This window comes from Macrotis lagotis, chromosome 5 (genome assembly GCF_037893015.1).
Source record: "Macrotis lagotis isolate mMagLag1 chromosome 5, bilby.v1.9.chrom.fasta, whole genome shotgun sequence".
NCBI lineage: Eukaryota > Metazoa > Chordata > Mammalia > Peramelemorphia > Peramelidae > Macrotis > Macrotis lagotis.
Window position 1 is genome coordinate 243,775,383 of NC_133662.1, and position 26,860 is coordinate 243,802,242.

Genomic DNA, 26,860 nt, shown 5'->3' on the forward strand with positions numbered 1-26,860 from the left:
TTTGTGCATTGCTTTAAGGTTTGTATATGGGACATGTGTGTATTGATAGATATATGGTCATATGTATCATATGTCCTAGATATCATATATCATATATATAGCAGTTGTAGTCATTGAACAGGGAAGAGGCAGTATTTGAACCCTAGTCCTCTGACTCCAGAGCCAAGACTATCTGCTAGAACAGAAATTTGACATAGGAGGAAACTGAGGCCCAGAGAAGGTTAGGGAAAGGAAGGGAAGCAGAATGATAACTGAACAGCCTAGTGAGGAATGGATTGACCTTTGAGCCCAGATTGGATGGATTGGGAGTAGAAGTTCAGTTCTATAGTGGAGGCCAGGGGGTGGGGGTGGGGGGGTAGGACCTATATTGACAGAATTTTCTCACCAGACGTTCCCTCTGCAGTGAAACCAGGGGTTTGATTAAAAACCAATTTACCAATTCATATTTACTAAGGTTGAAAAATCATTTATATTAACTTGTTAAGTCCTCACAATAACCAAAGGACTTAAGGATCCCTTTTTACAGATGAGAAAATTCAAGTGACTTCTCCAGGGTCACAAAACTAGGAAATAGCTGAAGTGGGAACTCATATCTAACCACTGGATTTTTTTTTCCATTATTTTTCAATGGTATCTGACTCTTTGTGACCCCATTTGGGGTTTTCTTGGTTTCTGATTTCCTTGTCCAGATCATTTTACAGATTAGGAAACTGAGGCAAACAGGATTAAGTGACTAGTCCTGTGTCACCCAGGAAGTAAAAGTCTGACACCAAATTGGAATTTAGGTCTTCCTGACTCTAGGCCCAGTATTCTATCCACTGAGGTACCTAGCTGCCCTCTTTAGGTCAACTTTTAGCTCCAGTAAAGTTGATTCCAATAGCCTTTGATCCTAAGTCTTCTCCCCTCCACCACAGCAACCCAGTTGGCCCAGCCCATTCATGAATGATAAACACTCATAAATACCTATGTGACTAATTTGGTGCTAAATGGTGAGGCTACAGTGACAAGGTGAAACAGCCCCTGTACCCTCAAGAAGCTTCAATCTAAGTAGGGAGTCAACATGTGACTTCATACAGATATAAACAAAATAAACGTGAAGATTTGGAGGAGAGGAGAAATAGTTGGGAACAAGGCGAAGGTAGCTCTTGGGAAGTCTTGAAGGAACAAAGAGATTCCGAGAGGCAAAAGAGGGAGGTGCATTCTAAGAGGCAGAATAGGGAAGGGCAACGGAGCGGGCCAATGGAAAGGCCCAGAGACAGAACATGAAACATTTTTTTTTTGTGTGAGAAACAACAAATAGGTCCCTGTGGGATAAAAAGCAGTGAAGGATAATGGAGAAGGGGAAGGTAAAAGAGGCCAGGATCTGATGAGCTTAAAATGTCCAACAGAGGACTTTATATTTGATTCCGGAGGTAATAGGGAGCCACAAGAGTTTATGGAGGAAGGAAAGACATGGTGGGACCTGAACTTTAGGTAAATCACTATGGCAGCAGTGTAGAAGATGATTGAGAGTAGACTCAGCAGCCTTCGAGACAGTGTTTGACCTTGCCCAGGTCGGATGACTCTGGATAGGTGACTGTGGATCAGGAGATAGGAGCACCTTAGTTCAAATCCAGCCTCAAACACTAGCTGACGAGTCACTGCACCATTTACCTCAGTTTCCTCATCTATAAAAGGAACTGGAGAAGAAAATGGCAAACCACTCCAGTGTCTCTGCCAAGAAAACCTCAAACAGGGTCAGAAATGACTGAAAAAACAACAATAAAAAAATCCTATTAGGGATTGTGTCTCCTTGGTACTGCGGCTGCCTGGCCTAGTGGGAGCTGATTTTCCTTCCTCCAATGTGTCTTCTAGCAGATCTGAGCAGGGGACTGAAATTGTGATGGAAAGCCTATCCGACCCCTGGGGATGGCAGTTCTGTTCTAAGAAGGAGCCACCCCCCCCCTTGTGGTCTTCTCCCTGGGTCCACCATTTTGTCTCCAGTGGAAATCCCCGCCTCCCATGGCGAAGGCTTTCCCAAAATGAGCGGGTAAACTCCCCCAGCTGATGGAGCCTTAACGAGCTTGCACAGTCACCAAGCCTGGCTGCCAGCCTCTGCCTGGGCCCCAGATCCTATTCCCCCCACTCCCCCCGGGCTCCCTGCTTCCTCTTGGTAGATCATAACAGGAGAGGGGGGAGCTTTGACCCAGCAGGGATGGCAGTGATTCTCAGAACGGAAGATTTAAAAAAACAATTTCTTCCCCTACAACTTTTAAGGCGAGTCCTCACAACCGCTGAGAAAGGAAAACACCATCAGGCTTTTTTGCATAGGTGTTACAACTTGGTCCCAGTTGCCTGGCAACCATGCAGGTATGTGATAGGGCAAAAGGCATCCCCAGCGAGCCAACCAGAGCCGGAGAGGTCTGTTCCAGGTGGGAGAGATGCAGGGGACCAACCTGGCCCGGCTCCTGCAGCCCTTGGTTTCATCAGCTAGCCCCCTCCCTCAATCCTCCTTCCTCTCCTGCTTGGGGACAAGCCGAGCAGCTCTATCTAGGTCTTTCTGGCTTCCCACTGAAATGAGGCCTGCTGGGCCCAGCTAATCTCCCCGTCACACTTTGTCTCCCCAGCGCTCCTCCTCCTTGCCAACTCCCTATACATTGACCTGCTGTGAAATCAGTGACCAACAACACTGAATATGTGAAGAGCTGTCAGTTCCCCTCTGATGTCTCCCTTCCCCCCCCCCAGACCCATTAGCAGCAGCAGTCAGGGGAAAGCTCCATCACATGGCAGCAGCCTGAGAAGGGCGGTGTTTGGCACTGCCCTCTGGGAAATGAGGCTCCCTTGTTGCCACCCAGTAACTGCCAGAGCCCAGGAGTTGTAAATAAACTTCCTTATGTTCCCAGGGAAGGTGCTATTAAGACAGCCATATTCTGAGGAGTGGAGATTTCATCAGCAAACTTGGTTTTCTGGCCTCAGAGGAGGACTAGTAGATGGGGGATGGGGGCAGGGCCTAACTCTGTGGCCAACATTCTTCAAGGCTGAGCATTATTTGGGTAGTGGGGCAGCAGGAAACCAGGCAGGGATCACCTTCAGTCTGATATCCTGACATCTTGCTTGGCAAAACAGGGTCCACTAGAAATAGAGAAGAGGGGCAGCTAGGTGGCACAATGGAGAGAGCATTGGTCCTGGAATCAAGAAGACCAGAGTTCAAATCTAACCTCAATCACTTAATACTTAGCTGTGTGACCCTGGTCAAGCCACTCAATCCTATTGCCTTGCAAAAACAAACAAAAAAAAAGGTGTGCTGTTCCAGGTGGGAGAAATGCTCTAAATGCTTACTTAGCTATATGACCTTGGGCAAGTCACTTAACCCCAATGCTTGTAAAAATCCAAAAGAAAAAAAAAAAGAATGGAGATGAAGATAGGGCAGAGGTGCCCACTCCAGTCCCAACCAGCAAGAAGCCCTTTCCCTTAGATTACATTTTAGTAAGCTGATTTCCTGTAGGGAATTCAGAGATGGGGAAGCTCAGTTGGTTCTGAGTCCTTGGTTCACCAGGATTACAAACCAGAATGATTTTTTTGCCTTTCTCTGCTTCTTTTTTCCTTACAAGTTTAGACCCAGTTTACATGTGACAAATTCATGGCTTAAACTCCAGGATACTGGCCAAGTTCACACTTTTCAGATCAGGATCCCAGAAATGAAAGGGCTGGGGTGGGGTAGGTAGGGGAACAATGACAATCTGTCTCTGCACTCCCAAAATCCCTGGACTCCTTCTCCCCAAATGCTGCAGATTCCTGAAATCTGCCTTTCTCTTCTAGTGGTGGGCAGGCCAGGAATAGCTCTGTTGGAGAGGCAGTGTCTTTGTTTGCTGTCCTCTTTCCTTCCTGGCCACACTCACTAAAAAGCAGTGACATTTACAGCAATTCCTACTAAAGCAGGTCTGGAGGGGGCGAGAGGACCTGGAAAAAGGAGGGGGATGAGGGAGAGTCAGAGCAGCATTTGAAGGTTTCTACTTTTAGTCCTGGCTCACTCAGTGGGGCCTCTCATGTCAGGTTCTCTTTGGGGACCTCCCTCTGCCTCTCCACCAGAGCAGCCACTCAACTGTAATTCAGTTGAGTGTTGGGCTGAACTGTCTCTGCCCTTGCCCTGAGAGGAACAGAGGGGTCCTCGAAGGCTGAGCTTCTGCAGGCAGAGGGCCATGGGCTCTGACTGGTTTCCTGGCCCCTATCTCAGGCTCCAAAGGAGAAGTCACTCAAGAAGCCCTGATTTGATCTGATTTGGGGGGTCACATAGGAGGAAGGGCGGTAGGGAATATGACTGGTGCTCTCTAACTAGTTCATTCATTCATTCATTCCCCTTTCCTCACTCTGCACGAGAGGTGTGAAAGTCTCATTCAGGGAGAGTACACAGAGATAGGAAAAATCTGTGCAGTTCAGGCAACCAGCCATCCAACCCTTTAGGGAAAGCTTGAGGGAATCCGGGACAGGGCTGGCAGCACATGGGCAAGGCAGCTGCCAATGGCCAGCTCTCACATCCAGCTGTTTCCTCTCTTGAAGCCCACAGCCTATTGGGGTACACCCATGAATCCCTTTTAGCTAAAAACCTGCTAAATAAGCCTAGTTGGATCAGACATGGTTAAAAAAAAAAGATTAATTAGTGGGTCTACTCTGCAATCTGGCTTGCCATTTAAATCCTTATCAAAGGCTTATGGGGATTTCACATTTGGATTGTTGGATTACAGAGGAGGGGGGGGGTGGAGGAGGGTTCAGAGCCTTACCTTTAGCAATCCTGGTCTCCTTCCCTGCCACCAGACCTTTGGAAAACAATGAACCAGCATTTATTAAGCACCTATGGTGTACCAAAAAATGGAAATCCTATTAGGGGAAATACTGGGGTCACTTGGATGCTTCCAAACTGACTCATTCTAACCTATTGAGTTATCTTCATCCACCACACCTGCTCAAGGAATATTAAGGGTATGGGTAAACTGATCAGCTTCCTAAAAACAAGCCTTTTTTAGATTCTTAAGAATGAATTTCTTTTAGACTTAATGTGACTTGGGGTGGAATTGCATAGCCTTCGCTAGGATAGATACGATTAAGCCTTTCTCTGGCCGTGCCCAGTGACTGGCAGCTGACAGTGCTCTGAGGGAAGTAGGTTTTGCCCAGGTTAAAACAGAGGTGCAGAAGTTGGTTCCCTGCCAGTTACTTTGATGGCACACATCAAAGCTTTGCATGGATTCAGCAAATGCCCACTTTGGAAGATTCCACGTTACAAGATGGTGACACCGTATCGACCCCAGAACTCAAACTTCCCAGACCAAAAGTGGGTCTGGGTTTCAAGCCTAGATCTAGTCAAGCCACACTGACTGGAGGAAGTAGGGAACTGGGCAGAGATCCTAGGCCTACGTTACAACAGTCTCTCAGGATCTGTCTAATTTTGTCTATGCCTCTAGTTTTTTTGTTTTTGTTTTTGTTTTTCCCGTTCCCAGGAAATTAGATGGTACAATGAATAGTGATGGGTCTGGAGTCAGGACGAGTTGATTCCAATTTAGTCTCAGACACGTGCCGTGTGATTCTGAATGTCACTTCACCTCTATCTGCCTCTGTTTCCTTATCTGTAAAATAGGGATAATAAGAGTACCTCCCAGGATTATGGTGAAAATCACACGAGATAATATTTGTAAAGTATTTTGTGGTCCCGACCAGACTATATATTTGAAATCAGGAACACACCTTCCTGAGTTCTGATCCAGCCTCAGTCATCTACTAGCTGTGTGACTCTGAACAAGTCACTTCACCCTGTTTGCCTCAGTTTTTCATCTGAAAAATGAGCTGGAGAAGGAAATGAAAAACCATTCTAGTGTCTCTGCCAAGAAAACCCCAAATGGGACCACAAAGAGTCAGACATGACTGAAATGACTAAAGAACAACATTATTATGAATAATTAAGAAACTCTTGTGTAAAACAAACATCTGTAGCTCCTGCATACAAAAAGGGATTTTCTTTCTCATTTTTTTCTCTATTTTCTGCCCAGAGCTGGGCACCCATGGAGCAGAAGCAAATAGGTGAGAGGAAATGCTTAGAAGGGAAAAGTGACAGAAATAACAAGAACCACCACATTGAATGGATACTTTAAAAAAAGACAAGTCTCTGCTTAGGGAGAAGGCCATTGGGGACAGCCAGGAGAGATGGCTTGCTTTCTGTCAGTCCCTCCCTAGGGTGTCTGAGGGTCAATCTTCAGCTGCCCGCCTCCATTCTTTTCTGGATAGCCTTCTAGCCTAGCTGGCTCAGTTGAACTTTTAGAATGGGGAGAGTCTCTTCCTTCTCCTTCTGGGCTGCCATCAGATCACTGTCTCCTTATTCACCCTGACCCACCTCCAACTCTTCCTGGCTTCATGTTGGCTCCAAAGTCTAGATCCTCAAAGAAAGAATGGGCTAGAGGCAGCTAGGTGGCTCAGTGGATAAAGCACCTGCCCTGGAGTCAGGAGTACCTGGGTTCAAATCCGGCCTCAGACACTTAATAATTACCTAGCTGTGTGGCCTTGGGCAAGCCACATAACCCCATTCGCCTTGCAAAAACCTTAAAAAAAAAGAGAGAAGAAAGAATAGGCTAGCCTCAATACCACTTAAGCTGGGCCTGAGCCCAGTGACTCTCACACCCTAACTATCCTGGCCAACTTTTTTCATATGCTTTTCCCACAGGAGCTGAGAGTATCCATTCAGTCCTGGACTCCAAGATCCTTGGAATGTGAAGAAGATACCATCTAATCTCCAAATGGTGCCTGGAGACGGGAGGGTAGATTTCTTTGAAGTATATCAGCCCCCTCCCTAAAAGAAAAAAAAATGAAGAAACCATTTCATTTCTGTCCCTATGTCTCCTTCCTCAGAACCAGTCCTCAGAGGGACTTCCCAGAAAGTCCATTGTAAGGAAAGGCCCTGGTCAGCCAAGTCTTTATTCCTCTCCTGACTCTACTTCTGACTTTCTAGATTTTATCCATCATGTCCCAGCAAGCCACCTCCTTTCCCTCCCACCTCAGTTTTCTTTAATTTTAAAAAATGTTATTTTTGTGAGGTAATTGGGGTTAAGTGACTTACCCAGGATCACACAGCTAGTAAGTGTCAAATGTCAGAGACTAGATTTGAACTCATGTCCTCCTGACTCCAGGTCTGACTCTATCCACAGTGCTCCCCTACCCCAGTTTTTGTGTATTATCTTCCCCCATTAGAATGTAAACTCCTTAAGGGTAGACACTTTTCTTTTCACTTTTTTAATTTAGTATTTTATTTTCCTCCAATTACATATAAACAAAAATTTTAACATCTGATTTTCAAGCTTTGAGTTCCAAATTCTCTTCCTTGCTCCCTCCCCACCCCTCCCTCATTGAAAAGGTAAGCAATTGGATATAAAATGTGTAGTCATGCAAACCATTTCCATAATATTCATGTTGGCACTCTCCTTTTTACTTGCATTTGGAAAGTGTATGACTCAGAGAAAATGCTTCATAAACACCTATTGACTTGATTTAGAATCAGACTTTTCAAATCTTGTCTCACACAGTTACTAGTTGTACGACTGGGAGCCGGTTACTTCACTTCGTTCGCCTCTGTTTCCTCATCTGTAAAATAAGCTGGAGAAGGAAATGGCAAATCACTCCAGTTTCTTTGCCAAGAAACAGCAAGTGGAGACAAGAAAAGTCAGATCTGACTGAACGACAAGAAAAGTTTATTCTGGAACTGGGGGGGAATGGGACAAGAGACTCGGTCAGAAATCTGGAATTGGGACAGAAGTTGCTTCTCATGCCACAGGAAGGAGATGGTGTGTGTGGGGGAATCCTGCTCAAATGCTGCCTTCAAGGCTTGCTACTACCTGTATGATCTTGGAACAGTCTTGTAACTCCAGAGACCTATTATCTCCTCTGTAAAATGAGAGGATTGGTTTAAATAGTCTTTAAATTAAATGATCTAAGATCCCAAGTTACTAAGCCTCCCTGGGCCTCTGTCTCCTCATCTGTAAAATAAAGGGGGGCGATGTCCTGTCCCAGAACCTTATCATTGACTGGCCTGGATCTTAAACCCAAATAAACTGAATAGAATGGGACTGCTATTTTAATAACTCGGCTACCAAATAGTTTCCACAGAAGAATTTCCTGACAGCAAATCTCCTTTACTAATGAAATCACAGTTCTGGGCCAAAAGCAAATAAGCAGATACTCCAAGTACTGGTATAATGTCAGAGTTCAGTGAAATACTATTAAATAGGAAATCTAGTCCCCTAAGACAGATGGGGATCAGAGCTCACCTCTCTTTTACTCCAAGGGTCTCCAAAGAGCTGAGGATCTGGTGAGGGGCAGGTAGATTATAAGTTTCCTGAGGGCAAGAACTGTCATTTTTCCATCTTTGTTTCACCAGCACCTTACCCATAAATAACTGGGGCTTAATCTCTGTCCATGGAATGAAGAAGGTGTGTGTGTGTGGGGGGTGGGGGACAGGAGAAAAGAACAAAGGGGAAGAGAAGAGCCTAGGAAAAGAGGAAGAGTTAAGACGGAGAAGGAAAAAAGAAGGGGGAAGGAGCCAAAAGGAACAGTTCATATAATTGTCCTTTCTGTTATCTCAGATTCGCAGAAGTAAAGAACAAGAGAGCTGGGAGGACCCTTACATTAGAGACTGTCAGAACTGGAGAAGACCTTAGAAGAATATCACCAGTGTGACATTCCAACTTGGATCTCCAACATCTAGTCCTATGGTCTTCATACTATCAACATGTTCAAAACAAAATTATCTTTCCCCCTTAACTCCATACCTCCTCTTAACTTCCCTATTCAAGATACCCTTCTAGTCATCCAGATGATCACAACCTCAGAGGCAGCTTGGATTCTTTCCTCTTCCTCACTTTCCATGTCCAGACAATTTCCAGGTTTTGTTGATTCTTAGCAACTCTCATACAACCAAGGAGATCATAGCAATATCTCACCAAGAGCAGACACTATGACCAGGTAAGATTTATACTGGACTGGCCCAATATTAGGAAAGCTATCGGCATAATTGACCATTTCAATAACAAAACCAAGAAAATCGTATTATTTTCTCAGTAGATGAAGAAAAAGCTTTTGACAGAACACAACACCCGTTCCTTTTACAAACATAGAGAGCATAAAAATCAATTCAGCTTTCCTTAAAATGATAAGTAATATCTATCTAAAATCCTCACCAAAAAACTATAATGGTTTAAGTTAGAAGCCTTTTCAATAAAATCAGGGATGAAGCAAGGATGTCCATTATCACCATTACAATTGAATAATGTACTATAGATGCCAGCCAGAACAATAAAAGAAGAAAAAGAAATGGAAAGCATTAGAAGGGGTGATGAGGAAACAAAACTATCACTCTGCAGATGATATGATGGCATACTTAGAGAACCCCAGAGAACCAACTAACAAAAATAGTTAACTTTAGCAAAGTTTCAAGATATAAATCATTGGCATTTCTATATATTACCAATAAGAGAAATTCCATTTAAATTAGCTATAGACAATATAAAATACTGGAGCGTCTACCTTCCAAGACAAACCCAAGAACTATTTGAACACCATCATAAACACTTTTCACACAAATAAAGTCAGATCTGAACAACTGGAAAAATATTAATTGCTCAGGTATAGAACAAATGAATATAATAAAAATGACAATTCTGTGTGAATGTAGAAATTGGGTGGAGATGTAAACTGACCACCACCTACTCTTGAGATGTAAATTGACTAGAAGTAGAGAATTATGACTGTAACAGAAACAACTGTAGTCTTAAAGGCTGCTTGGGTGGAGAACCCCCCCCCCATTCTTGATGTACCATTGATTCGTTGTTTAATGTAAAATTTGTATCCTGATCTCCTTAGGCTTTACCCTCTACCTAATTCCAGCTCCAGTAAGAGAAAGGGAGTTTGCCCTTTGCCCTCTGGATGAGAGGCAAGACAGGAAAAACCTGGGTTGAACCCTGGCTCAGGGCCACAGTCTTCTCTACCAACCTGTGGCCCAGCCAATGCCGCTTGGCTGTTCTTTTATCTCTCTCTCTCTCTCTCTCTCTCTCTCTCTCTCTCTCTCTCTCTCTCTCTCTCTCTCTAGCTCTCTCTCCTCCTAGCCCTTCCTATGTCTTGTAACTTTTTAAATAAATTTTTGTTTTATTTCCAAAAAAAATGACAGTTCTACCTAAATACCAATAAACTACCAAACTACTTTTATAAAGCTAAAATGATAACAAAATTCATCTAGAAGAGCAAAAGTTTAAGAATATAAAGGGAATTAATAAAAAAAAATTTGCAGGAAGGTGACCAAGCAATATCAGATCTCCAAATGTATTATAAAGGTATAATCTTCAAAACAATATTGTACTGGCTAAGAAATAGATTGGTGGATCAATGAAACAGATTAGGAACATAACACACAGTAGTAAATGATCACAGTCATCTAGAATCTGATAAACCCAACGCTCCAAGTTTTTGGGGAAAGCTTTTGTCACTATTTGACAAAAACTACTGGGGAAACTGGAAAAGAATTTTTTTTCAGGTTTTTGCAAGGCAAACGGGGTTAAGTGGCTTGCCCAAGGCCACACAGCTAGGTCATTATTAAGTGTCTGAGATCAGATTTGAACCCAGGTCCTCCTGATTCCAGGGCCGGTGCTTTATCCACTACACCATCTAGCCACCCCTGAACACTGGAAAAGAATTTGAAGGAAACTAACTATATAGACTAATATCTCACATGGTATATATCAAGATAAGTTCAAAATGAGTACATGATTTAGACAAAAATGGGGATTCTTTCAGCAAAATAGGAGAGTATGGAATAGTTTACCTGTCAGATTTATGAATAAGGAAAGAATTTATGATCAAACAAGAGATAGAGAGCATTATGAGATGTAAAATGTATGCTTTTGATTATATTACATTTAAAAGGTTTTATACAAACAAAACCAATGCAGTCAAGATAGAAAGAAAGTAGAAAAGCTGGGAAACGTTTTTTTTTTTATTTAAAGTGTTTCTGATAAAGCCCTCATTTCTCAGATACATTGAGAACTGAGTCAAATTTATAAGAAAACAAGTCATTCCCCAATTGATAAATGATCAAAGGATATAGGCAGGAAGTTTTTAGATGAAGAAATCAAAGCTATCTATAGTCATATGAAAAACATGCTCTGAATCACTATTGAATGGAGAAATGCAAATTAAATGAACAGGCAGTTTTTAGATGAAGAAATCAAAGCTATAGTCATATGAAAAATGCTCTATATAACCAATGAGTAGAAAAATGCAAATTAAAACAACTCTGTGATGCCACTTCACACCTATCGGATTGGCTAGTGTGGCAGAAAAGAAAAATGATAAATGTTGAAGAAGATGTGAGAGAATTGACTCTGATGCACTATTGTTGGAGTTGTGAACTGATCCAGTCTTCTGGAAAGAAATCTGGAACCATACTCAAAGGGTTATAAAACTGGGCATGCCCTCCCTTTGCCCCAATAACACCACTACTAGCTCTATCCCAAAGTTTGCTTTTTTTTAAAGGAGAAGGACATTTTTGTAAATAAAAATATTTGTAGCAGTTCTTTCATGTTGGCAAAGAATTAGAAATTGAGGGGATGGATGTTCCTCAGTTGGGGAACAGTTGTACAAGTGCGCTATATGATTATAATGGAAAACCATTCTACTATAAAAAATGACAAGAAGGATGACTTGAAAAACATGAAAAGATTTATATGAACTGATGTGAAGTGTAATGAACAGAACCAGAACATTGTACAAATACAGTGCCATTCTCTGATGAAGAACCATGAATGATTTAGCTACTCTCAGCAATACAATGACTCAAGACAATTTCAAAGGACTCATGATAAAAAATGCTAACTCCCAAGAAAAACCAAACTGATGGTCTGAAAGCAGACTGAAGCATACTATTTTTCACTTCTTTACTTTCTATGTTTTTTTTAATTGGTCTGTTTTCTTTCACAAAATGACTAAGATGGAAATATGTTCTGCTTGATTACATATGTATAACCTATATCAAATTGCTTACTGTCTTGGGGGGGATAGGAGAATTTGGAAATCAAAAAAATTTTTAAAGATGTTTAAAATTGTTTTTTCCCCATGTAATTGGAAAAAAATAAAATATCAGTAATGAAAGCTCTCTTGTGTGTGGTTCCCTTCCTTCCACTCACATAGCCATCATCCCAGATCAGGTGATTCTTAGCTTTATATTTCAATAGCTTCTTAATTGGTTTCCCTGCATCCAGTGCCTCCCAATACTAATCCTTCTTCTGCAAAGCTGTCAAAGAGAATTACTTCCTAAGCACAGGTCTGAATGCGTCACTCCTCAGCTGAAGCAGCTTTGAGGGCTCCCTACTACCTCTAGAATAAAACTGAAACTTATCAGCTTGGCATTTAAAGCCCCACACACCCTATCCTCAACCTCATTGGCCGCCCCCATACCTTTACATTTCTCTCTCTCCTCCTGGCTTCACTGGGCTTCCTTCAGGGCCCAACTAAAATCCTACTTTCTTCAAGAGTTTTACTTAGTCTTCCTTAATCTTCATATCTTCTTCTCTATGCTTATTATCTCTAAATTATTTGCTATATATCTTAAAAATAAAAATAATAGTAGTGATAATGAACATTTATATAATACCTATTATATGCAAGTGTTTTATAAACATATCATTTGATCATCACAACAACACTGAGAAATAGGTGCTATTTTACAGTTTAGGAAACTGAGGCAAAGAGCGATCAAATGACTTGGTTATGGTCACGTGGCTAGTAAGTGTCTGAGGCCAGATGAGAACTCATCTCTTCCAGACTCTAGGCCCAAACTTCAATCCTCTTCATCTCTGAGCTGCCCACTCTGGCTTGTATGCCTTTGGTTGCCTGTTGTCTCTGCCATTACAGCAGGAATGATTTTGATTTTGGGTGGGGGTTTTTTGCCTTTCTTTGCATATTCAGCATGTTGGTACTTAATAAATGCCGATTCATTTGAATGAATAGACTATCACCCTTCATGTATTTTATAATTCAGTCAGGCTGACCTATTTGCTTTTCCCTGTACAAGATAACCCATCTGCCAGCTCCACACCTTTGCACAAGCTGGAACTATCTCCCTCTTCACTTATATTTCCTGAAATACCTAGCTCCTTTCATTTCCTGTGCATACAAAAACCTTTCCTGGTTTTTCCAGTTGTTAGTGCCTCCCTCCCCATTCTCAAAGAGCCATGTCTTTATTATGTATCTATTTATCTATGTACATGATGCTTCCTTCCACAAGCATATGAGCTACTTGGACCAAAGGGGCTGCTCCATTTGGGGTCTTTGTATTCTCAGGCCCCAGCAGAGTTCTTGGCATTTAAATATTGCTGAGTTGAGAGGGAGGCAGGATGAGCTGGTGGGGTAGAAAGCTGGATTTGAAAGTCCAAAAAAAAACCTGGGTTCAAGTTGTGTCTATTAACACCCTGGCTGTGACCCTGGTTGAGTCATTTGCTCTGGACAAATGTCCAGAACAGAGACAGATCTGTCCTAAAGGAAGAAAATACTCCATGGAAATTCCCTACCCCAGCAGAATTACAGGTACAGCATATGAACAACAAATAAACAAGCTGAGTACTGAATGGCATTGAATTGAAAGAGATCTTATAGTCCAATCCCAAAAATTGACAAAAAGGGGAAACTGAGACCCAGAGCCATTGTGCTGCTCTCAGCAGCATCGTATCTTCTATCCCCTGAGTCTCCTGGTAGGTAGACTCCAGGCCAGGGGCTATGTTTTCTTTGCCACTCTCCCCCCTCCAAGAGTCCCAGCATGTAAGTCTTCCCAAGCCCTAGACAAAGCCTCTGGGAGTAATCGATGCCCCAGCCTGATGACTTTTAGTCCCAATTTAAAGAGTGCCTCTGCCCGGCTTTGCATTCCAGTCGTAAGGACCCAGATTAATCGTCTTGTGTTGCCTCTGTCACATGCAGGGATATATTTTCTTCTCGGAATTTACAAGTAGTTCCATCTGAGAAATAAACAACCAGAGATAAAAATTACATTGTCACAGTGCAGGTGTGATAGATGTAAGACCCAAGTCATTCCAGTCGCTGAGGAGGTACTCAGCTGACAGAATCCACTAAATGAGACCTAGAGGAGCCCCAGGTAACAAGAATGAGATGCTGATGGGATCGGGTCGGGCTGAGGCTGCAGGAACTCTGCATTTTACATTTCATCACTCTAAATCACAGGGTTCCTCCACCTGCCTTCTCCAAGCCAAGGCAAAGTGGTGATTGGCAGGGATGCCATCCCCCACCTCGACAACCACTGGGCACCAGAGACTCTGGATTTCTGGGAGCAATGGAGTGGACCATGGCTTTCAGGGATTTCAGGGGGGGGCATTGGAAAAATGTTTCAAGATGGCCTTGACGTGGGGACTGGGAGATGATATCTCTGATTGTTCTCCGCATCAAGATGCCTACTTGGATGATTTTTATGGGATTCCTCCACCAGCTGGGAGCCACCAGCCTTGCCGATACACCAGAAGGAAAAAAGGTAAAGTATATCAGTGTCAAGAGAGATGAAAACTCCACTCTCAAGTCTTGGACTGCTGTGTATGCGTGTGTGTGTGTGTGTGTGTGTGTGTGTCCAGGTTTGCGAATGTACACTTTCCATGAGTATAGAAATTCACAAGATAGTCTCATCTATATTTCTGATTTAAACATAGCTGAAGTCATCATGTCAGAAGAGAAGGTGTCTGATAACCATTCCCCAGAGGAAAAGGGATGCCCTCCCTTGGAATACCAGCTATAGTCCAGGCCCCTGGAAACTTGGTCCAGTGTCCTGAGTTTCTAGGAAGGGGTTCTATGGAACACCTCAATGCTCCCTGGTAGACAGGCCTTGGGGAATCAAGAGAAGGAATACAGAAAATCTGGGTCATTCTAAGCCCTTTTAGGGTCCCCCAACCAGAGTCCAGTTGGGTCATACAACCAAAGGAAACTGTCTTAAGTACTGCAGAGTTAGGAGCCTAGGATGTGAACAGGATGGTTGTGATCCAATTTGCCTTATGATCAGAAATAGTCAAAGGGTACAAGTCATTCCATGTTAGACACAGGTAGTCCCCAAGTCTAGAATTTCTCTACCTTCTCTTCTTCAGCTGCCGGAATCCTGAATTTTCTTGAACATTCAGCCCAGGAGCCTCAACTTGTATGGATGTTTATTAATGAACACTTGCTTGTTTGGTTCTTGCTTTGACTGGACTTGTAATTATATCCACAGAGGGAATTCCTGGTGAGGAACAGTCAGTTTGTGTCAGAAATGAGGACTAAACCCAGGTCTTTTCTGAGTTCAAGGCTTCCTATCTCCTCATAATAAAAGTTTGCTGAATTCAGTTCAATTTGATTCTATTTATCAGCAAAAGAGGATAAGGGAAAAAAGTGACTTCTCATGACCCTTGGGGGAGAAGTAGCCATTGGGTTGAATTATTGTCTTTCTGAGTGGTAGGAAAAGCAATGAAATATAATGGAAAGATGTTGGATCTGGAGGCAGCAGGGTCCTGGGTTCAAATCCCTACACTCAACATGCATTGGGATCATGGACAAGCTCACTTTGTGTTACCAAGTCCTCCTTTGCATAATGAAATGCCTGCAGTACCAAAATCATTGTGTTGTGGTGAAGCTCAGATAAAGAAAAGACTCTGGATATCTTAAAGACCTCTAAAGATCTCAGCCAGTCAATAGCATTGATAGGGAAGCTCTCAGTTCTATTATGCCTTGGACAAAGGAAAGCAGAGCCTGCATCTAACCCAGCCACTCATAGAAATATGTGTACAGTGCCCCAGAAGCCCATTGTTAACCAGGAAACTCCTTGATTGGCTGGGAAGGAAGAGATAAATGAAGAGACCTCAGAGGACCTGACTAGACCCCCAATTGGAGATAGGGGAGAAAGGAAAGGGAGAGGCAGGGAAAGGACCAGAGAGTGCTTATACTGGGGAAATAAGGAGTGAACTCCCTTGTGGAAACCCAGGAGTCAATGGACTTAGGGGGAAAAGATGACAGATTGTAACTAGTTGGAGTAGATCAGAAAGTGAAGGAAAAGCTACAGGTTTGCCCCAGGGCAGTATTTTCTGTATTTCTGATTATCTGAATTGTGTATATTCTCCTGAATCTATATACTGTCTTGTCTTATTTCAAGCCCTTAGCCCCTCCCATCACTGTAATGATTCTCTCTTCCCCTTCCTCTCCAATCTAATCTTCACCAGCTCCCAAAATAATCTTAGAATCAGGATTGTAGATCTGGAGAGGGCTTCAGAGATCATCCAGACTAATACTCTCCTTTTACAGATGAGGAAACGGAGGTCCAGGGAAGCAGAGAGATAAAACTGAATCATGAATCTAGAACTCAAGACATACTTAGAAATTATTTTACAGATGAGAATACTGAGGTCCATCTCTCTCTCTCTCTCTCTCTCTCTCTCTCTCTCTCTCTCTCTCTCTCTCTCTCTCTCTCTCTCTCTCTCTCTCTCTAGCCCAAGTTAGGACTTGAGAAAGAGACACCTGCTCTTACCAATTCTCTGCATATCTCTCTGCAATAGAGTTGGAATGAGCCCTCCCTCATCCACAAAGAGGAGGTTGGTGACTCATAGTCAGCAAACTCATACAATTGTCAGATGAGAGGCTCACATTGAAACAAGGCTTCCTGGTTACCGAGCACTCCATGGGCATTGTCTCCTTGGAGCCACATAATCGCCCTGGGAGGGAGGTTGGGAGTGAGAGAGGATAGTATCCAGGGATGACAAGGAATGCCATTCTCATTTTGGGAAAGAGGAAACTAGTATACAGAGACCCTACAGCAACTAAGTGGAAAACAGAGTCTGCTGAATCTTCATTAGACCATGTTGATCTGAGGACCTCCTCATCTATTACAATGGACCTTAAGGAGTATAGATGATATTGGTTCTCTCTGTCTCTCCCTTCTCTTTCTGTCTTTGTACACATCTGTCTCTGTCTCTCTCTCTCTGTCTCTCTCTCTGTCTCTCTCTCTCTCTGTACTTCTCTGTCTGTCATACACACACACACACACACACACACACACACACACACACACACACATACTCTTTGCCCCTATAGCAAATGACATGTATGAGTTCCCCCTCCCTTGTGGCACAAGCTTGGCTTCCACATGACTGGCCAGAGTTTAAGCCCAGCTCCTAGGTCTCCAAATCAAGAGTGACTTGCAAAGTATCACATTGTGCCCAAGTGCAATGATAACAGTCATTCCCATTTCAAAAGAACTTTTGGAAGGCTAATATTTTGTATGACTCACATGTTTTTTATGACACAAAGCCCAACCAGCAAATCATGGGTGGGCCTCCATCCCCTCATGGCCCTCCCCACTGCCAATGAGACTCACCCAGATCCATCTTCAGGTTCTTTCAGTGTAACCTAAAGACTCCATAGGCTTGCCCTGCTGCAACATCCTAAGGAACACTGGGCCTTTCCAACAGCCCTGCTGCCAAACCTTCTAGATGTTATCTCCCCCAAACAGAAAGTGAGCTTTCTGAGAGCAGGGTAGTCTATCTTTTCTATCTGTATCCCAATCATTTAGTTTACAAAGGGGTTAGTAAAGGCTTTTTCATTCCATTCTATTAAGAGAATGGCATCTAAACTCCTTGAAGGCAGGGCCTGTTTGACCTTTTATCTCTAGTTCTCTCCATATCGCATTTGAAAATGATTTTTGATTGTGTGTCAAGCAAAGATTCTCCCCCTGTGTTGTCCCTGTTTTATAGATGAACTGCTGAGAGTCACAGAGGTGTTGGAATTTGCAAAGGGTCAAACAGTTCATGATCAGCAGACTCAAGATTCAAATTCAAGTCTATTGGCTCTCAAGTTTCTATAAAATGTTGTAATTAAGAAATTGGCTTATGTGGGGACAGAACATTTGTACCTTGGCCAAACAGAACCATCCTCCAACCAACTTGTTTTGATGATTCCTGTCTCTTCTCTGTGTTGAGGCATCCCTTCTCTCCTTCTTAGATTGGAGTTATTTATGTATTATGTAAAAATGTTGGCTTAAAAAAAAACAAACCAAAGGCCTTCATTTAGGTTCCCAAAAAATCAATCTGTAAGGCACAGGAAGGAAGTAATGTAAAGAACCCTGGGTTTAGAATCCAAGGATTTGAATTGGAATCCTGACTGTGCCACTATCTGTCTTCCCTAACCCTTCTAGGTCTTGGTTTCCCCGTAAAATAAGAAATTTGGACTATAGTTGGCCCTTCCAGCTCTGGACCAATGATTCTGCATCATTACTTACTGTCAGTTTGACTTTGATCAAACCCCTGTGGTCTCAGTTTCTCCAGCTGTAAAATGGGGGGAGTTGGATTGGTTTTTTTGGTTTCTTTGTTGTTCATCCTCCATTTTCTCTTTCTTTCTTTCTTTCTTTCTTTCTTTCTTTCTTTTTTTTTTTAGGTTTTTGCAAGACAATGGGGTTAAGTGGCTTGCCCAAGGCCACACAGCTAGGTAATTATTAAGTGTCTGAGGCTGGATATGTACTCCTGACTCCAGGGCTGGTGCTTTATCCACTGCACCACCTAGCCACCCCTATCCTTCATTTTCAAAGAGAACAGTGATAGGTCTCTTCCAGCTCTAAAATGATGATCCTACATCAGTATGTATTGTCTGTTTGAACTTGGTCAAATCTCTCTGGGCCTCAGCTTCTCCAACTGCAAAATGGGGGGATTGGATTGTAGATGGCTTCAAAGGTCCCTTCTAACTTTGGATGAATAATTATATGATCCTATTAGGAAGGAGGATGTAGATCCCCAGGAGAGAAACAGAGATCTCAGAGTTCAAAGGGAGGATAGAGGCCATCCAATGGAACAGCCTTCTAGCCTGTTTGCTGACCTCCAGAGAGGGAGATCTCACTATTTCCTCTAGCATGGAGAGCTCTAATTGTTAGGAATTTTTTTTTCCTGACATAAAGCCAGAATTCTAACTCTTTGTAGCTTGTACCAATTAGACTTGGTTTTACCCGCAGGGGCTAAGTAGAGCAGGTCTAATCTCTCTTCCAATGACAGCTCTTGAAAAATTTAAACAGTTTCCACACCCCTCTCTCCCTTTCCCAAGTCTTCTCTTCTCCAGGATAAACACCCTCTGGGTTCTTTCACTATTTCTCAAGGAGGGCAGTTTTAAGCCCCATCACCCCCCTAGCTTCCTCCTGTGGACATTTCAGAGCTTTTCACTGCCTCTATTAACACACACTGCCCAGAAATGATGCCATCATCCTGGGTCTGCCATCTTCTCCGTCCTGAGCACCATTCCTCTCCTAAGAAAGCCTAAAATGGTAAGCGGTAGCCTTACTGTCACATCACATTGTTAACTCTTATTAAGCAGTCTGCTAAACCCTCTAAATCCTTGACCCAGAAATTCATATAAAATTTCCAGGCAGCCTTGGAGAGGGGGAAGTCCTGGATATGGAGTTAGAGGACTCAGGTTCAAATTTCAATTCAGCCGCTTCTTTTTACTTTTAAGGGGAGACTTTGTTCCTGTTTATAAAATGAGGAGGAAGGACTGTGGCCACCAAAGCTCCTTTGGGACCATCAGCTAGTCACTTCAATACTCAACCTTGCCTAATTTTCTTGCCCTGTGAAATAAGATGACCTCCAAGGTCCCCTTGTCATCCCTTCCAGTCAGACCATCTTGCCTTGTGTTCCACGGCCATCCTGCTTCTCTACATCTGGAGCAGCACCAAGGACAGCAGACCTCCCCAACCATGATCCTCAGTTCATGTAGGGCAAATCATCCATTTAGTTTTGGAATGCCTGCCTTGGGGGTGAGTTATATTGATTGGTGAGTGAATGAAAGATCACTTAGTTCATTCTGTCTTGCCAGGCCACGCAGACCTAGGTCATCTGTCCATCTAATCATCTTGCATTCTTCCATTATCTTTCCCTCTCATGCTCTGGACATAGGAAACAGAGTAACACTACCAATGCTTTTGGGAAAAAACCATGTCACTCGCAGGTCACCATTCATGAGCCCCTGTAGACCAAAACTCCCTTCCTTGGACACCACTCCCCAGTAGGTATCGTCTCCTCCTAAGATGAACATCCAGAAAAAGGGAGGTTGGGAGAGAGGGAGGATCCGGTTGCATTCTGTGTTGACTATACCACATCTAAAGTGCTGGGATCAATTTTCGCAGCCACAGATTTCAGAAGGAAAATTGACAAGCTAGGACACATTCAGGATGGTTAAAGGTCTTGAAACTCTCTCATCTGAGGATCTACTAAAGAACTGGGGATGGTTAGTCTGGAGGAAAGAAGACAATAAGATCTGGTAGCCATCTAACAATTTTTAAGATTTTCAAACTGGAATTCTTACCCTTTTTTGAGTCTCAGGCAACAGTTTGGTGAAGCCTGTGAACCCTTCCTCAGGGAAATGGTTTTAAATAATTGAAGGAAATGCTGTTATTCCAGTTAGAGTGAGGGAAAGAAAGATGGAATTTTTTTATGTACACAGACATCCTGAGACCCAGATCAAGACCCCCTGTCTTAAAGAATTCTTTACATATATTATCTCATGTGAAGAACAACATAAGCCTAGGAGAGAAGTTCTGTCGGTATTACTATCTCCATTTTAGAGATAAGGGCAAAATGAGGAGCAGCTCATCAGGGTCCCACAGCTAATTGAGTGGGAGAGGCAGGATTTGAACCCAGAATTCTCTTGGCACCAGGTCCAGTCTTCTTCCCATAATACCTAGGTATCATAGGCAATTAGGTAGCACAGCACAGGAAGGCACTGGAGTCAGGAAGACTTGAGTTCAAATCTAGCTTCAGACATGTACCATTTGTGTGACCCTAGGCAAGTCCTTTAACTTCTGTCTGCCTTAGTTTCCTCTGCAGCTAAATGGGATTAATAATAGCACCTACCTCTTAGGGTTGCTAAATCAAATGAGATAACATATTTGTAAAGCACTCTGTAAACCTGGAGGTTCTATGTAAACATTAGCTGTTATTACTGTCAAATATTATACCTCAAAAGAAATATATGACAGCAGGAAATCGTTTGAAGGGCACTTTGTCTGTGCCTTATCACATTCTGTCTTGTATCATGCTTAGGTGTAGCCATGCTATTGCCCTCTATTATCTTGTTAACTCCTTGAGAGGAAGACCCTGCACCATTTTTCAACCCTATATCCCCAGGGCCTAGCGCAAAACCTTGAGCATAGTTGATGTTTAATAAATGCTTGCTGATTTTTTTTTTAAAGTAGAGAATAAAGATGTCAATGTTAAAGTAATGGTCAGAAAATGGAATTGTGTCTTAAACCCGAGGCAGAATGAGAGCAGTCCAGAAAGGATGGGAGATTTGAGAGGGAGAGAAGCCCATGTTGGAAAAGGAAGAAAAGCAGTAGAGGAAGGAAAGGAACAGACAACTGACAGGCAAAGAAGGGCTCTGAATGGAATATGATGAGCAGAGTTGTGACAGATATCACCTATCAGGGCTAAAAAACAGACAGACCAAAACATGGAGGCAGAGCTGCTTCTTGTTATTCAGTCATTTCAGCTATGTATGACTCTTCGTGACCCAATTTGGGGTTTTCTTGACAAAAATATTGGAGTGGTTTGCCATTTTCTTCTTCAGTTCATTTTTAGAGATGAAGAAACTGAAGTACACTAGGTTAAGTGACTTGCCCAGGGTCATACAGCTAATAAGTTTCTGAGGTTAGATTTGAACTTAGGGAAGATGAGTCTTCCTGACTTCAGACCTAACTCTCTATTCACTGCATCAACAAGCTGCCCCTAGGAATCAGAAGACCTGGGTTTGAATCCTGATCTTATACTATGTGACCTTGGGAAAGTAGTCTCCTCATCTGTAAAATGAAGGGGTTCACCTCTGCTTCTTTGATCCCACAAATCCTCTCCGAGTTTATTTCTTCATCTATAAAATAAGGAGCATTGATGTGATGACATTTGAGGCCCCTATGAATTTCCCTGCATCTCAGTTTCCTCATCTGTAAAATGGAAACGATAGCACATACTTCCAAAGAATATTGTAAGAACAAAATGAGATAATATATTTGTAAAGTGTTTTGCTGACCTTAAAGTGTGAAATGTTAGTTATTATAATTGAGGATAAGAGGGAATTGTAAGAGAAAGATCAGACATTAACCTTTTTGACGATGTAGACTTCCTTAGACTCTCAGTGTGAGGAAACCTCTGGATCCTTCTCAGAACAATGTTGTTAAAGCATACAATAAAAGAGTCACAAAGGAAACTAGCCATATTGAAATATGATTTAAAAAATTTTTTAAGTTTAATCACCCAAAGATTAAGAATGTCTGGACTCACTGATCTCTTAGGGCCCACCTAGCTCTAAGATCTAAGAATCCCTGCTTGGGACGACTAACCTAGGACACCCCCCTACCCCAAACTGGGATTTGAAAGTGACAGTAGAGATGGACTCATCTTTTTTGCCTTATTTGCCAGGCTGGTCTCATAATGCTTTTGTTTCTGGAGGTCATTTTCACCTTCATAAAACAGAGAGATGTTAGGGGTTAAATTAGGACAAAAAGTTGCTACCACCAGTGAGGAAGCACATATCATGGATTTGGGTTTCAAGCAGAGAAACATCCTTGGTCTAAGCAATTAGAGAAGCCCAACGGGAAAACTTGGGACAGGAGAACATTCATTTGGATGGATACCTTCTACTCTGTTTGTTCAAAATAAAATTTCAGTTTTGTTACTTAGAAGTCATTCCTCATCTATCCCATTCCCAAACTCTCTATCTGTAGATAAGCTAGGATTTGTACCATGTCTCATAATATTTGCTTAACTATAGCCATAACTAAAGATAGGATACCATGAGAAGAGGAAACCATGGGGGGAAATGAGAAGAAACACAAAATGTGTGCTCTAAGGGAGACAGTTGGGAGGTGACAGTAAGAAAAGGGCCATAAACCATGAGGAATTCCAGGAAGCACAGGAAGATATTTAAATTGATGCAGAGCGGGGCAGCTAGGTGGTGCAGTGGATAAAGCACCAGCCCTGGAGTCAGGAGGACCTGAGTTCAAATCCGACCTCAGACATTTAATAATGACCTGGCTGTGTGGCCTTGGGCAAGCCACTTAACCCCATTTGCCTTGCAAAAGCCTAAAAATAAATAAATAAATTGATGCAGAGCAAAGAAAGTAGAATCAAGAAACAAAACCTCCAATGATATAAATTCAGATAACCAAAAACAAGTGGAGCATTAAGATCAAAGCTCAATCTTGATTTCAGATGTCTGAGAAAAGATACACTTCTTTTTGGGGTTTTTTGTTTTGTTTTGTTTCTTCACTTCCTTTTGTTGAGAGGTGTGGCACCAGGGTGCCAAGTATCACATATGCTTTGTCAGTTATATACAGCTGGCACTCACAATTGGTATATGGGAGGGTTTTGCTTAACTTTGTTCTTGTTAAATGGGAAGAAAAAAATGGGGAAGCAGGATATTGTTATTCAAACAATGAACAATTTTATTGTCTGAAACAAATTAAGTTATTTAAATAGTTATTAAAAAGAGATGGGAAAAGTCCTGGGACAGATGTTAGTCCATTCCCATCTCTAGTGATCCTTCTAGTCTGGAGGTAAAAACCAAGGCATAACAGTCTATTCCTGGGAGGTTAGTGTCCCTAGATTCTCTGTCTTCAGGGACTCTTCCTGTTCTCTCACCCCACCATAAGCAATCCTTTATCAGGACTTTAGAATTTGATATCCAACTCTCTCGTTCATCCACTCGCACATCTATGTAGTTATCTATCTGAACAGATATATCCATCAATATATCCATCCATCCGTCCATCCATTTTCTTTCTTCTTTTGGCCTCTCTTTTTTCATTCTCTCCTCTCTCTAATCCATCTTCCAAATATCTACCAAAATTAACCTTCTTAAGGCATATCTGACCATGTTATTTCCCTGACCAAAAACCTTCCCTCATATCTATTGGTTTTTGTTTTTTTTTTTTTAGGTTTTTGCAAGGCAAATGGGGGTTAAGTGGCTTGCCCAAGGCCACACAGCTAGGTCACTTTTAAGTGTCTGAGACCAGATTTGAGCCCAGGTACCCCTGACTCCAGGCCCGGTGCTTTATCCACTGCACCACCAAGCTGCCCCCCGTATCTATTGTTTTTCAAAGAAAAGATAAAATCCTCAGCTTGTCATTTAAAAGTCTTCAAAATCTGTCCCTAAATCTTGCATTATTCTCCTTTACAGAATCTAAATTCTAGCCAAACTGTAATACTGTTGACTTGCTATGTTTTACCACTATGTGTTTGGGTAGGTTGGCCATTGCCCATGGCTGGAATGATCTTGCTCATCTCTCATCTTTGTCCCTATGCATTGACTTCAAAGTCAAGGCTCTTTCCACTGTACTACATGACCTTCCATACAGTAGATGTCTAATACATGTTTGCTCAATTGAATTAAACCTTGTCTCAAATGGCACTATCTTAGCTGGGTTCCTAGGACAGTCATGGGAAAAACTACCAGTGATCTGAAAGTGACCCCCTATTCTAAGAGCATCTCTCCATCCCTTGGTAGAACAGAAAAAATGCTTTTTTTAAGGACCAATATCTCTCTTGTTGTGTCCATTTCCCACAGGTCCAGAATGCCTAGATTCAGACTTCAAGGTTGCCAGGGACATCAGTTCTACAACCCATGCAACTGGGATCAGAACTAAAATGGACTTTGGAGGTCCTCTAGTCTAATCTCCTCTATTACAGATGAAGAAGTGAGTTCATGAAGAAATTACATAACCCTAGTCCAGAGTTACCAAGCTAACAAGTGTTGGGGGTGCTTTCTTACTCAGGCTCCTTTTCTGAGTTCCCCCTCATTGTGACATGCTGCCTCTTGAGACATACTGGGGAGAAGGCCTGTGAGCAGGAAGGGAAGGACCTGGATGTTGGCAGATGCCATCAGATGTCCCAAATATCCAATGGGCAAGGAAAGAGTTTTGGGGCACAGTTTTGGAGGTCAGTAAGTCCAGTAGGGGGTGTCTCTACAGAGTGACCTGGGTATCTATGCTGGAGACAAACTTTCTTTTTCTTGGAATATAAGTTTTGTGGAGGCAGGAACTGTTTTATTTTCACCACTGTATAACTTATAAAAGGCTATATATTACTACTAACCAAATTCATTCAAACTAAATTTCTGCTAGTTCCCATAATCACAGAATTATAGATTTAGAGCCTGAAGGGACCCCAATACTCTCATTTTACAGAGGAGGAAACTGAGGCAAAGGAAGGTTAGGTTACTGGGTCAAGGTCAAACTGCCTCAGAGGTAGGATAGCACTTACAACTTGACGTGAGGGAGCCTAGTCCTGATGAGTCTGCAACTAGACGTCACAATTGGTTAAAGATAAAACAATTGCCATCATTATTAGCAGGGGACCAACTGCACCATTGGCCAAAACTTTCTTGCCCATTGAGCAAACCACAGCATGCTAGCCAACCATTCCTCAAGAAGCTGAAAAAAGACACATGAATCCAAATTTCAGAACATTTCCCACTGAGAGGCAACATTCCCATTCAGTGAAAACATTTGCTGGATCAGCTATCCTGCTTAAAGGAACCCGTACCCCATTAAATGTGTGGCATTCAAGCTGGACAAAACTCAGGGAAGAATTTTGTGAGGCCTCAGCTGGAGTGCCGGTGCCCTAATCTTAGCCCAGGCTGACTGGCGTATAGCCAGGCCCCTGAGTGCTGGGACTGGAAAAGGAGAAAGGTGAGGAGGCTAATAAAAGAGCAGAAGGGAGAGGAAAAAGGAGAGGAAAAGAGAGAGGAGGAGGAGGAGAAAAGGGAGAAGGAAGAAGAGGAGGAAAGACGAGAAGGAAAACGAGGAAGAGGAGGGAGCAAGGAAATGGAGGAAGAGAAGGAGGGGAGGAGGGGGGAGAGGGGAGCGCTGGGATCCCCCATGCTGGTATTTGCCTTCATTTTGCTCTATTTCCTCAGACTACCTTTCTACAGGAAAGCTTGGGTCCATTTTCACTGAACCTGTCTTGAAGGCCAGGTCGCTGCTGTGTTCTTGCAGGAGTCGGTTTACCTTTTTATTGTTGCCAGAGTCTGAAATGGTCTGGAAATTGGTTTAAAAAAAAAAAAAGACATCAGACACCAGGAGATAGCTTAAAAATCCTGGTCTGGATCAGGGGCCAGGCAGCTCCCATATCCTGATCCCCGACTCCCTGTGGGTTCAGTTCCTTTCTCTGGATGACTCACTGAATGGGCTGAACCCTCCTGGCTACTTATAAGCCCCAACTTCTCTCCTGATCATAAACCCCAAAGCAGCTGCCAGTGGCCAAGCCCATCTTGAAACATGGTCTTCCTCTTCCTCCTTTTTCCTTCTCAGGACTGGAGCCTAGACTGCTTTGCCTTATCAGCCTCGCTTTTCACAAGCACTTAAATTCATGAGAAAAAGGAAAAAGTGAAATCAGATAGAAATGCAGGTCTGTTTGCTGTTTTCTCCAATGAAATGGTTCTGGGTAAACAGCAGACGCCTTTGATGAAATCCCAGCAGGCTTAAACAATAAAGCTGGTTACAAACTCAATCTGGCGGAGATATCAGATCTGAAATTGTTTCAAAAAACATGTCAACATTTTCTAATGCTCCTGCAAAACTTCCTGGGCTTCAAGCCATGGGGCCAGGGCCGGGTTGTGGGCTCCTGGCCCATTGCAGACTTCCTGGGGGCCTTCTTTGCCAGAACACCTAGAGACCTGCCTCTCTGTTTGTTTCTGCTGGGAGCATCCTGCCAGTCACAGAGCCCAGGGGTGGACTGTGGGCTCCCAAACCACCCATGGTCATCACAGGATCTTTGAGCTAGAAAGTCCTGAGAGATAGTTTAGTTCAACCTTA

General features: G+C 42.8%; 1 protein-coding gene across 4 annotated transcripts in view; it reads right to left on the reverse strand.

Moving 5' to 3' along the window:
- The window catches only part of LOC141488818 (reticulon-4 receptor-like 1), a 132,259-nt gene that overhangs the window by 76,679 nt on the left and 28,720 nt on the right, over nucleotides 1–26,860 (reverse strand). Inside the window, exons 2-3 of one of the 4 annotated variants that reach the window (XR_012468795.1) lie at nucleotides 15,127–15,271; nucleotides 11,081–14,012 (exon numbers count right to left, since the gene is read on the reverse strand). The exons of 1 other annotated variant lie outside the window; for it this stretch is intronic. The gene's annotated coding sequence lies outside the window, so the exon portion shown is untranslated. Of the gene's footprint in view, nucleotides 1–11,080; nucleotides 14,013–14,391; nucleotides 15,272–26,860 lie in introns of those variants that run through there. 2 more of the 4 variants (XR_012468796.1, XR_012468794.1) reach the window with 2 other exon arrangements.